Source organism: Bos javanicus, chromosome 16 (genome assembly GCF_032452875.1).
Source record: "Bos javanicus breed banteng chromosome 16, ARS-OSU_banteng_1.0, whole genome shotgun sequence".
In the NCBI taxonomy this organism is placed as follows: domain Eukaryota; kingdom Metazoa; phylum Chordata; class Mammalia; order Artiodactyla; family Bovidae; genus Bos; species Bos javanicus.
Window position 1 is genome coordinate 55,818,014 of NC_083883.1, and position 12,866 is coordinate 55,830,879.

General features: G+C 40.5%; 2 protein-coding genes across 4 annotated transcripts in view; one reads left to right on the plus strand and one right to left on the minus strand.

The window, feature by feature from the left end:
* ANKRD45 (ankyrin repeat domain 45) overlaps nucleotides 1-2,610 on the minus strand; it is a 60,503-nt gene extending 57,893 nt beyond the window's left edge. The window contains exon 1 of one of the 2 annotated variants that reach the window (XM_061383261.1): nucleotides 2,526-2,610. The gene's annotated coding sequence lies outside the window, so the exon portion shown is untranslated. The remainder of the gene's footprint in view (nucleotides 1-2,525) is intronic. The other variant, XM_061383260.1, reaches the window with a different exon arrangement.
* Nucleotides 2,611-2,613: 3 nt separating this feature from the next.
* KLHL20 (kelch like family member 20) overlaps nucleotides 2,614-12,866 on the plus strand; it is a 71,025-nt gene continuing 60,772 nt past the window's right edge. For both annotated transcript variants that reach the window (XM_061383249.1, XM_061383246.1), the window contains exon 1: nucleotides 2,614-2,740. The gene's annotated coding sequence lies outside the window, so the exon portion shown is untranslated. The remainder of the gene's footprint in view (nucleotides 2,741-12,866) is intronic.

A 12,866-nucleotide genomic window follows, 5' to 3' on the forward strand; every position in this document is an offset into this window, starting at 1 on the left:
GCCATGATCTTCATTTTCTGAATGTTGAGCTTTAAGCCAACTTCTTCACTCTCCTCTTTCAGTTTCATCAAGAGGCGTTTTAGTTCCTCTTCACTTTCTGCCACAAGGGTGGTGTCATCTGCATATCTGAGGTTATTGATATTTCTCCCAGCAATCTTGATTCCAACTTGTGCTTCTTCCAGCCCAGCGTTTCTCATGATGTACTCTGCATAGAAGTTAAATAAGCAGGGTTACAATATACAGCCTTGATGTACTCCTTTTCCTATTTGGAACCAGTCTGTTGTTCCATGTCCAGTTCTAACTGTTGCTTTCTGACTTGCATATAGGTTTCTCAAGAGGCAGGTCAGGTGGTCTGGTATTCCCATCTCTTTCAGAATTTTACACAGTTTTTTGTGATCCACACAGTCAAAGGCTTTGGCATAGTCAATAAAACAGAAATAGATGTTTTTCTGGAAGTCTCTTGCTTTTTTTTCTAAAACCAGCTTGAACATCAGGAAGTTCACGTTTCACATATTGCTGAAGACTGGCTTGGAGAATTTTGAGCATTACTTTACTAGCATGTGAGATGAGTGCAATTGTGCGGTAGTTTGAGCATTCTTTGGCTTTGCCATTCTTTGGGATTGGAATGAAAACTGACCTTTTTCAGTCCTATGGCCACTGCTGAGTTTTCCAAATTTGCTGACATAGTGAGTACAGTGCTTTCACATCATCATCTTTTAGGGTTTCAAATAGCTCAACTGGAATTCCATCACCTCCACTAGCTTTGTTTGTAGTGATGATTCCTAAAGCCCACTTGACTTCCCATTCCAGGATGTCTGGCTTTAGGTGAGTGATCACACCATCATGATTATCTGGGTCATGAAGATCTTTTTTGTATAGTCCTTCTGTGTATTCTTGCCACCTCTTCTTAATATCTTTTGCTTCAGTTAGGTCCATACCATTTCTATCCTTTACTGAGCCCATCTTTGCATAAGATGTTCCCTTGGTATCTCTATTTTTCTTGAAGAGATCTCTAGTCTTTCCCATTCTATTGTTTTCCTCTATTTCTTTGCATTGCTCACTTAAGAAGACTTTCTTATCTCTCCTTGCTATTCTCTGGAACTCTGTATTCAATTGGATATATCTTTCCCTTTTTCCTTTGCCTTTCACTTCTCTTCTTTCCTCGGCTATTTGTAAAGTCTCCTTAGACAACTTTTTAGATATTGAAAAAACTAATATGTTTGTTTTAGATAATAGTTTTTCCCATAAGAAATATGTAACTTATGTTTACTATGCAGTGGGTTTATGCTATTGTTAAAATAATTAATATATCTTTTTTTAAATTCTGTTTTAAGTTCTAATTCTTACTAGATTTGTAATAGTTACTGTATGGATAGACATTTTCTTGGCCCAGAAAAGTTCTAACATGAATCAAAACTGCAACCCCACCACACATAACCAACACTTCATACAGAACATGACCATGGAGAGGAGAGGAGGTCTGGAACTCTGAAGGCAGAATGACAGAGCAGACTATGAGTCAGAAGACCCATGTTTTAGTCCTGGTTTATTAATAATGCAACTTTTCTGAACTCATTCTCAACAATGAATTGAGAATAGCTCTGCCTTACTAAATTAGTGTGAATTTTAACTATAAAAGTTGCATTCTTTGGAGGCTGCTAAGGCCCTCATGGGGCTTCCTGGGTGGCTCAGTGGTAAAGAATCCACCTGCCAATGCAGGAGATGTGGGTTCCATCCCTGGGTCAGGAAGATCCCCTGGAGAAGGAAATGACAACCCACTCTAGTATTCTTGGGCTATAGTACATAGGGCCTCAAAGAGTTCAGTGCCACTTAGAAACTAAACAACAACAATGCACTCCTAATATAAAATCACATAGGTCTCTACTTCACAGACATCAGAGTCTGGTGGGAAAGACACAAGCAAATCAGCAATGATGCAGTGAGATAAAGGACGTGTTAAGTAAAGGGTGCTTGGAAAGGAAAGAAACTGGACTCCCCAGAAGGCTTCCCAGAAGAGGTGACAGTTGGTATTGAAGAGCAGGAGCCTTAAAAGAAGGTAATGGGATAAGCAAAAACAAAGGGCCAGGAAGGCAGACAAAGCTGTATGAAGTTGTAGAGGGATAAATCTCAAGGGCCTTATAAACCAACTGAATTTTTTCTTCGAAAAATGTAGTCCCTTGAGGATTTTAAGTGCCAGCTCAAGGAGAAGGCCTCAAAGGGCTCCTAGGGTTAAACAAAGGGAACGCCGGAGGACGAGGATGCGGAGAGTGGCAGCCTCAGTGGAGAGCTGGGAGTGGGCCGGAGGGGACATATGAAGCACAGGGTCGGCCCTCGGGGCGCGACCCGCGACGCAGCGCTCGGTTCTGAGGCAAAGCCTGAGGACGCCGCGGTGGCGCCCACTCTCCTCTAGCCAAACCGAACAAAGTGGCAGGGAGATGCTAGTTCTCCTCAACACCCACGCGGTGCGCCGACCCTCGCCCCTCTGACCGCGGACCCAGACCCAGGACCTCCGGATTCAGACTCACCGTTCCCGAGGCCCCTGGATTGCGTGGTTACCATGGCGACGGCGCACCCGGCGCTCGGCAGCGCCACCCCAAGCGCTGCGACTGCGGCGCGCAAACGTCAAGGTTGCAAGGTGCAGGAAGCGAGAGGCGGGAGACGCGGGAGACGCGGGAGATTTCGTCAAAACTATTTAATTTGCTGTGTTTGGACGGCGGAGTGCGGGATTTTTCTGCATTTTGTAAGTTTACAGTTATATGGTCCATATTTATTTTACAACTTAAAAAATAAAATTTTAAAATGAGATACGTGTGTTGGTTGCCAGCCAGTCTTAGTCTGACCTTTAGCCTTTAAACGGAAGAATTTTCTGGAAATATGAGGATGCAGTCTAAACTACGAAAGGTTGTAATTATAACGGGCAACTTGCTTAATTTTCTGGTTTACTAAGGCTCTTTCTCCTATGGTTTATGGTCATTGTCACCAACAAGAAACGTTACAAGAGACCTCACAAGTGCCAACTATGGCAGGAGCGGAAGCACCTTGGAAACTATTTCTCTTGATTCAGGAATTTAAGATACAAAACAGTTGACCTTTTAAAAAGGGGAGAATGATGGAGGTGGGATAGGAGCATCGAAAGAAACCAGCAGAGAAGGGCAAAGTTTGCCCAGAAATTATGTAAATATTCACATCGATCACGGAGTGAAAACCGTCAAGTTTTTGTACTGAAGAGGAAAACATTCATTTCTTTACTATTTCTACAAGGAAAGCATTAAGGAGGAGGTAATTTTAGAGGAACTCTATAGACATTTTAGCTGGAGGCTAAATAGCCTAGTGTTAAAGCGAACATTTGGCTTAGGCCCAAGCAAACTGTCACTATCATAGTTCTGAACTTCTGGAATACAAGAGTAATTTTGAAAAAAAAATTGAAGTATAATACTAAAATTTCTTATTCAAATAAGTTGTGGTAATCAGAATTGTAGAGTTGACATTGCAGTCGAAAACAATAGTCTAGAAGCTTTGTCAGCTCTTGGCTTGCTCCTGCCATCCCTGATATAGCACATTTGCTTTACTAAACACTCATTTCCTACTGAAGTTGGTGGAAGAGCAAGACATGTTAGGTGTTTCACTTTTAATATGTTCCTTTTCGTAGTATTTAGTTTCAGGAGAGTCTTTTAGTGTCTGGATGCAAGATGACTTATGATGCATGATTGTGCATGATTCTGTTTTTAATTAATCTTCATTGGATGTATTTGTGTATTCCCAAATACAAGTGTTTCTTGAAAGTCTAAAATTGAATTAAATAACTAAAAAATAAATAGAGTGCTTAAAGATTATTTGTAGTACTCTGAAAGCCAGGAAGAATGGGAAGACATTAAATAGGTCTGAGAATACTAGAAACAGAGGAGCCTTGTTCTATTCTTAACTTCATGTCAGAAACAGCTGCATGATTCATTGGGGCAGGCTAGGTTTGAAACTCGGAGAAGGCAGTGGCACCCCACTCCAGTACTCTTGCCTGGAAAATCCCATGGATGGAGGAGCCTGGTAGGCTGCAGTCCATGGGGTCGCTAAGAGTCGGACACGACTGAGCGACTTCACTTTTCACTTTCATGCATTGGAGAAGGAAATGGCAACCCACTCCAGTGTTCTTGCCTGGAGAATCCCAGGGACGGTGGAGCCTGGTGGACAGCCGTCTATGGGGTCGCACAGAGTCGACACGACTGAAGCGACTTAGCAGCAGCAGGTTTGAAACTGGCCTTAGGAAAGAGATTCCTGCCTCTACCATGGACCAAGTGCAGCAGATAGACTCCTACCATCACTTCTAACTCCCATGCCCCTCACCGAAAGCTTAAGATGAGAGTATTGAACAGAGAGCATTGGATCTGAAGGAGACAAATTAATGTACCAGAGGCATATCAGCAACAACCTGTGAGTGCTATCAATGGGGGTCAAGGAATACAGTGAAGGCTTGTTGTACAGAAGACTTAAGGAACAGAGAAAATAAGCAGTCTTCAAGCCCCCCTGAAATTAGGTCAGCTTCAAGAAATTATGGTAGAAAGCTTTCCAAATTGATTGAATTTAAATTTTTTCTACTCTAAGAGAATGGGTCCTCGGAGTAGAATTTAAATTATTTTAATTATTGTATTTCTTGAATTCCATACTTTTATACTAAGAATTGCATTCTTTTTAAAATATTTTTTATTTAAAAAAAATTTTGGCCACACCACATGACATATGGGATTCTAGTTCCCTGACAAGGGATTGAATCCACATCCCATACATTGGAAGCTTGGAGATTAACCACTGGACTGCCAAGGAAGTCCCAGAATTATACTCTTTATACAATTTTATTTCTGATAAAATAATAGGATAAGTTAACTAGTTGAGAAAGTTACTCTAAGGTAACTCTATGTACTGTGTTGTTGTTTAGTTGCTTAGTTGTGTCCTACTCATTGCGACCCCATGGACTGAATGAAGCCCGCCAGGCTCCTCTGTCCATGGGATTCTCCAGGCACAAATACTGGAGTGGGTTGCCATGCCCTCCTCCAGGGGATCTTCCCAACCCATGGATCAAACCCACGTCTCCTGCATTGGTAGGCAGATTCTTTACCACTGAGCCACCAGGGAAGCCTCTTAATGTGCTATATTAATATTTATATTTTTTTACTGAAGTCCTATCGTGTGCTGAATACTGTGCTAAGTGATTCATATAAATAGTATCCAATCCTCAGAGCACCTCAATGAAAGTGGTATTTTATTCTTCAAACTAAGCAAACTCAGCAAAGTTGAGTCACCTACCTAAGACCACACAGCAAGGAAAGGGCTGAACCAGAATTTGAACCTAGATCAGTCTGGGTTTAAATTACCACAGGATTGCCACCAGTTAGCTATAGACTAATTACGTGTTAGAGGATGCCTGTCCAAACTGATAAGTTAATTTTAAAATATCTTGAGCCATTATTTTGGCAGTGATTAGATAATAGTGCCACTCCTGGTGTATGACAACAGGACTGTTTCTGCATATAACTAATCTCCACAGCTGAAACTTGAGGAAGGAGGTACTGAACATCCATTGTTTGTGCCTGCCCCTCCTTCCTCTTCTGGTAACAGCACACAGTTTTCTAGTACAGAATCCCTTTCATATACTCTCAGCCTGTGTTTGGATGGGGCTGATCCCACTCCAGATCAAGTCCTGGCTAAGCAGTGTTTTCTTCACCCCTGGCCACAGTGATTAGATCAGGAAAAGGCATGGAACATAGATCAGTGTAATCAAAGCTAGTCCTGAATTTTTGCCAGAGCAGTATGTAAATAGGCATTCTTTTTTCAGCAAGATTTGATGAAAGGAGGTCAGGCTGAGTTGCCAGTACCATCTTGCCACCATGTGGAGAGAGCTTGACAGAGCAACAGAAGAGCCAAGAAGTGAATCCTGAGGGTGCCACTTGAGCTCTGGAGCTAGAATACCCAATGCCATTTTTTACCTTCCTTTTTCAATTGTGTAAGTCAATAAATTACTTTTTTCTAATTAATCCAAAAGAGATTGGATTTTTGTTACTTGCAACATCATTGCCCCATAATATGGAGGAGGCAGGAGGGGGAATATATAGAATGGCTTTATTTTAGAAACATGCTATCCTTAGGGGTAAATACCTCAAATTTGGAATGGATAATATTGCAGTTATGTGTTTCACTTATGGATGAACAACTGTGCTTGATATTATAGGTTAGTTGATCAATGTTAATCTGGAGGCAGATTTCTAGTAAAATGCCCTAATATTCTGCCACCCTCTTGATTTCAACATCTTTGAGTTAGTGACTTAAGTGTAAATATATAAGACATATTTATCAGATAACCAAAGGCTTGTAATAATGAATAATATGATAGTGGGTAGCAAAGTGAAAATCCAAACTCAAAAGATAACTAGAAATTCAACAGGCAGAGGAGTGGGAAATGGCAATCCAAAAGAAATGTAAAATTCACGGAGGCACAAAGTAAACAGCAAAGTGCATTAGTGAAACCTAAGTGGGTTGAAACAGCAAGAGTATGTGTTGGGGATAGAGGTAAGAGGTGTAGTTAGAAACATTGGAAGAGGTCAGACAGCAATGGGGAGAATGGTTTGGAGAGGACGAAATCGTAGACAAAGAGGAGCCTAAGTTGTTCCTGGGTTTCTGTCTCTTGTGACCAGGTGGCTTGTGGTTTCCTAAATATGGATTTAGGGACAGAACCAGGATAATGAGTTCAGTCTTAAAAAAATAAAGGTAGATATATCGGTCTGCCTGATATCAGCGAACATATTATTTTAATCCAAAGCTTAGTAGACACAACTTAGCTGTTTTTTAGTCACTAAGTCATGTCTGACTCTTTTGTGACTCCCATGGACTGTAGCCCATCAAGCTCTTCTGTCCGTGGGATTTCCCAGGCAAGAATACTGGAATGGGTTGCCATGTCCTTCTCCAGGGGATCTCCCCAACCCAGCGATGGAACTGCTTCTCCTGCATTAGTAGGCAGATTCTCTACCACTGAGCCACCAGGCAAGCCCTAGTAGACAAGTGAAAAGTCATTCAGTCATACCCAACTTTTTGTGACCCCTTCTCCAGAACCATGCTACATAGTCTGTGCTAATAATGTGCTTTATGGCAGGGCCATGATCCATGCAGTATCAGCTCAGCCTCCGGAGTCATCTGTAACATCCCCAGGACAATCAATAAGCCCAGTTTTTAATTGGCATCTCCTACCATCAGTCTCAGAGGAGGCAATGGCACCCCATTCCAGTACTCTTGCCTGGAAAATCCCCTGGACAGAGGAGCCTGGTAGGCTGCAATCCATGGGGTCGCTAAGAGTCAGACACGACTGAGCGACTTCACTTTCACTTTTCACTTTCATGCATTGGAGAAGGAAATGGCAGCCCACTCCAGTGTTCTTGCCTGGAGAATCCCAGGGATGGGGGAGCCTGGTGGGCTGCAATCTATGGGGTCGAACAGAGTCGGACACGACTGAAGTGACTTAGCATACCATCAGTCTGGGCTGCAGTTGGCGAGCCACTACTGAACTTAGTGATTCTGGGTACCCTTCTCTCTAGCACCTTCCCTTTTGGTAAATGGTATCTCCTCTAGTCTGTCCCATGGATATTATTGCCTGGTGTGTCTTCCAGGCTTATGTCCATTTTAGCATGCTCACTTCTTTGAACTTTAAATCCCTTGATCTACTGTCTTGCATGGCAGTTCAATCTTCTTCATTTAATATGAGTCATCATACTTTCCATATGTATGAAACCATTCTGACAGCATGTTTACCCCATTTCCTGAGATCCTTGTCAGGTTGTTAAATCCTGTAACCCAAGAGAGTTGCTTCCAAATTATTAATTAAACTGCCTTAGAAACTCTGTATTCTATCCACATTGATCCAGCACTCTCAGAATTCAGTCCCATGTGTACTCACCAAGACATCCTGAACTCCTAGGATATAGTCCCTTTTACTCCATCATCATGTATACCCTCCTGGATCCTGAACACCTTGTCCCTTTCCTTCATTTTCAAGTCCATTACATCCCTAGCCAGGTTAGTTAGTGACTTAATTCTCCTGGCTCAAAGGGTTCATGGATCTTTGGGAATTAAATATTTCTAGGTACATGACCCCAGATATCACCATTCCATGTGTCAAGGTCCCACTTTTTCCTAATTAGCGCCATGTCCTTGGCATACTGGGGACTTCCCTGGTGGTCTAGTGGTTGAGTCTGCCTTGCAATTCAGAGGATGAGGGTTCAATCCCTAGTCAGGGAACCAAGATCCCACTAAGATCCAACATGCTGTGGAGCAACTAAGCCTGCATGCCACAACTAGAGAGCCTGCAATTAAGACCCAATGCCCACACAATCTTACCTGTCTCCTGAGAAACAACAGTTAGAATCCTGTATGGAACAACTGATTGGTTCAAGATTGAGAAAGGAGTACAACTGTTTGTTTAACCTATACGCTGAGACATCGTGAGAAATGACGGGCTGGATGAGTTACAAGCTGGAATCAAGATACGTGGGAGAAATAACAACCTCAAGTATGCAGATGATACCACTCTAATGGCAGAAGGTGAAGAGGAACTAAAGAGCCTCGATGAGAGTGAAGGAGGAGAGTGAAAGTGTTGGCTTACAACTAAATATTAAAAAAACATCCAGCCCCATTACTTCATGGCAAATAGAAGGGGAAAAGGTGGAAGTTTTTTCAGATTTCCTTTTCCCTATGCTCTAAAATCACTATGCATTACAGGATTCACTATATGCCAATTTGTCATTCAGTTAGGTCCAATTGTTTTTCAATATTCAGGTATTGCTTCTTTCTCTTTTGATTAAATTTTATTTAAAAATTGTTAAAAGGGGATGACAGAGGATGAGATGGCTGGATGGCATCACCAACTCCATGCACATGAGTTTGAGTGAACTCTGGGAGTTGGTGATGGACAGGGAGGCCTGGCGTGCTGTGCTTCATGGGGTCGCAAAGAGTCGGGCACGACTGAGCGACTGAACTGAACTGAACTGAACTGAAAGATGTTTAAATAAAATGTCTTTAATTTTATTGAAATAAAAAATTTTATTTAATAATAAGATAATAAGTAATAAATTTTATTTAAGTAAAAATATAGCTTCCTTAAATGAATTTTTAGTTATTAAGAACATTTAATAAATAAAAATATAAAATTGAATACTTTCAGAGATATCTGACTTCCGTCCTTGATTTCTCTGTTCCTTCCTTTCCCCTCTAGCTAACCATTTTTATTCTAAGTTTATCTTTCTATTTAAAAAAAATAAGTACATACAGTATTTACATCACACATATTTCTATACCCTTTTAAAAGCAAAGTTAACATATTATAAACACTGTTCACTTAGGTTTTATTTCTTAACAATATATCCTAAAGATTGCACTGTGCAAGTATACAGAGATCATCCTCATTTCTTTTTTTAGCTGAATAATCCTATTATGTGGCTATCCTATTGCTTATTCAATCAATCCCCTATTGAGAAGCCTTGGGGTTGTTTCCATGCATTTGCTTCCAAAAAGAATCCTGCAGTTAATAACCTGATGCATAATTCTTTTTTCATTTTTGCAAGTATTTCCTTGGGATAGTGAGATTGCTGAGTTAGAGGGTAAATGCAAATATAATTTTGCTAAATCTTACCAAAACCCTGCCCAAAGAAGTTCAATCATTTTGCACACACACCAGCAATTAATGAGAATGCCTCCTTCCCCACAGTCATGCCAACAAAGCAGATTGTCCAGTTCTGGATTTTTGCCTACTGGTAGGTCTTCAGTTCGGTTCAGTTCAGTTCAGTCGCTCAGTCGTGCCCGACTCTTTGCAACCCCATGAATCGCAGCACACCAGGCCTCCCTGTCCATCACCAACTCTGGGAGTTCACTCAGACTCATGTCCATCGAGTCAGTGATGCCATCCAGCTATCTCATCCTTAGTGTAGCTATAATTTGCAATTTATCTTATTTTGAGCGAGACTGAATATATTTGCAAGAGTTTAAGGATCATTTCTATTTCTGTGAACTGCCTGTCCATATGTTTGCCAGAGTATCTGTATTATTTCTTCTTTCTCCATTTTTAGAAGATCTAGTACATTATGAATCCTATATTGCAAATATGTGTTTCCTAATTGTCATTTTCTTAACTTCATTTGTAATATTTTTTCCATGGAAACTTTTTTATGCATTCAAATTTGTCAATCTTTTTGCCTCTAGATTTTGATTTATAGTCAGGGAAGTTTTCCTGCATATTTAATAAAAAAAATCCATCCTTGTTTTCTTGTACTATTTTAGATTTTCATTACTTGCATTTAAACTTCTGATACATCTGGTTGTTGTGGGGTAGAAAGACCCAGCTCCTTTATTCCAACTTGTGACAACTCTGAAGGGCCATCCCTGCTTCTGAACTTCCCATAGTGTCATCATAGACCTTCATAGAGGTCTTTGTTGAAACTACAGTGGGGTCCAGCTCCTTATGCAGAGTACATTCAATGTTACCTTTTTCCATAGTTACATTGTATCATTTATGAAACAGTCCATGTATTCCTGACTGATGTGAGATAACAGCTTTATCAGGTGCTAAATTTCCATGTGTTCTTTGGTTTATTTCTGGATTTTTCTACCCTGCTTTATTCATCTGTCTGTTCATACACCAAAATCACAGTTTTAACTATAGAGGTTTTAGAACATGTTGTACTAATATCTGTTAGCGTGAGCCCTCCCATTTCCTGCTTCCATTTTTAGTCTGTTTCTGGATATTCTTATTTGTCTGTTCTTCCATATGAATGTTATAATCAACTCAGCTAACTCTGTCAAAACTCTAATATTAATTTACGTGGATTGCATTAAATTTATAAATGTATTTATGGAGCACCGTCATCTCTATAAAGCTGAGTTGTCTTCTCCAGTAACAAGAATGTCTTTCTCCTGCATTGCAAGTGGATTCTTTACCACTGAGTCACTGGGAAAACCCAGTATCTGAATAGAACTCATCCAAGAGAATTTACTCTTTTCCTCAGTAATATGTTCACAGCATGCTTAGAGGTATCCTTTTTCTTATTTAATCTCCATTTCTTTACTTGTGGGAATAGCTCTAAAGTCTGCCTGCATTTTTATGGACTTCAGTTACCTATTGCCTCCTAAGTTATTAATAATGAAATAAAATTGTACCCATTTGTGATTTTGTCATTGTTGTTGTTCAGTTGCTAAGTTTTGTCCAATTCTTTGCAACCCTATAGACTGCAGCACACCAGCCTTCCGTGTCCTTCACTATCTCCCAGAGTTTGCTCAAACTCATGTTCACTGAGTCAGTTATGCCATCCAACCATCTCATCCTCTGTCATCCCTTTCTCCTCCTGCCCTTAATCTTTTCCAGCATCGGGGTCTTTTCCAGTGAGTTGGCTCTTCACATCAGGTGGCCAAAATATTGGAGCTTCAGCTTCAACATCAGTCCTTCCAATGAATATCCAGGGGTGATTCCATTTATGATTGGTGTTACTTAAATGTTAGATTGTTTCTCTACCACAAAATAATCCCATTTTGTGAAATGACTTTGCTTTACCCTAGCTAATAACTTATTCATCATATGACTGGAGTGTTAGTAGGAGGCAGGGAACAGATTTGAATTTGAAACTAATTTAGGTCACTTTCTCCTTAATGAAAGCAGTGGGACTCTGGAGGCAATCACATCACATGCCTTCACATTTAAATGCAGAGGATTCACAGTATATTGAAGGCATACAGCCAACTCAGATTTAGAACCTCTGAATTAGGTGCTGACTAGTCCTATAGATTTTGATAGGCTTTAATTATGAGTCTAAATTTATCCTGTGGATAACTGAGAATCTATATTATATTTTAAGCAAGGGTGGAATGTGATTAAGTTATAGTTTTTAAGGAGCATAATTAAATCAAATCATTTAAAGGAGGTTCAAACATTAACATATTCGCCATTCAAACAGTAACAATTTGCCTACAATTCATATACATATTTTAAAGATAAAAGCAATACCTAGTTGGGATCTAGTTCCCTGACCAGGGATCAGACTCAGGCCCCCTGCATTAGGAGAACAGAGTCTTAGCCACTGGACCACCTAGGAAGTCCCTCCACATTTTCTTTATCCATTCATACATCGATGGACACAGATTGTTTCCATATTTTGACTATTGTATATGATGCAGCAATGAACTTGGAAGTGTATATATCTTTTTAAGTTAGTGTTTTCATTTTCTTCAGATAAATACTCAGAATTGCTGGATCATATGGTAGCTCTGTTTCTAATTTTTTGAGGAACCTCTATACTGTTTTCCATAATGGTTGCACTAGTTTACATTCCCACCAACAGTACACAGTATTCCCTTTTCTCCACATTTTCACTGATATTTTGGCTGCTCTGGGTCTTGGATGCTGTGTAGGCTTTTCCTTAGTTGCAGAGAGAGGGGCTACTCTAGTTGCAGTGTGTAGGTTTCTCATTTCAGTGGCTTCTCTTGTTGCAAAGGACAGGCTTTAGGGTGCTTGGGCTTCAGTAGTTGTGGCTCATGGGTTCAGTATTTTCAGCACACAGACTCAATAATTGTGGTGCATAGACTCATGTGGGATCATGCATCATGTGGGATCTGTGTGGGATCATGCACCATGTGGATCAGGTATCCAACTGTCTCGTGCGTTGGCTGGCAGATCCACTGCACCATCAGGGGAGCTGACCTGACTTCTTTCCTGTCTTTTTGATTACAGCCACTCTAAAAGGTGTGAGGTGATATCTCATTGTAATTTCGATTTGCATTTCCCTGGTCATTAGTGATGCTGAGCAAATTTTCATGTGCCTGTTGGCCGTCTGTAAGTCTTTGGGAAA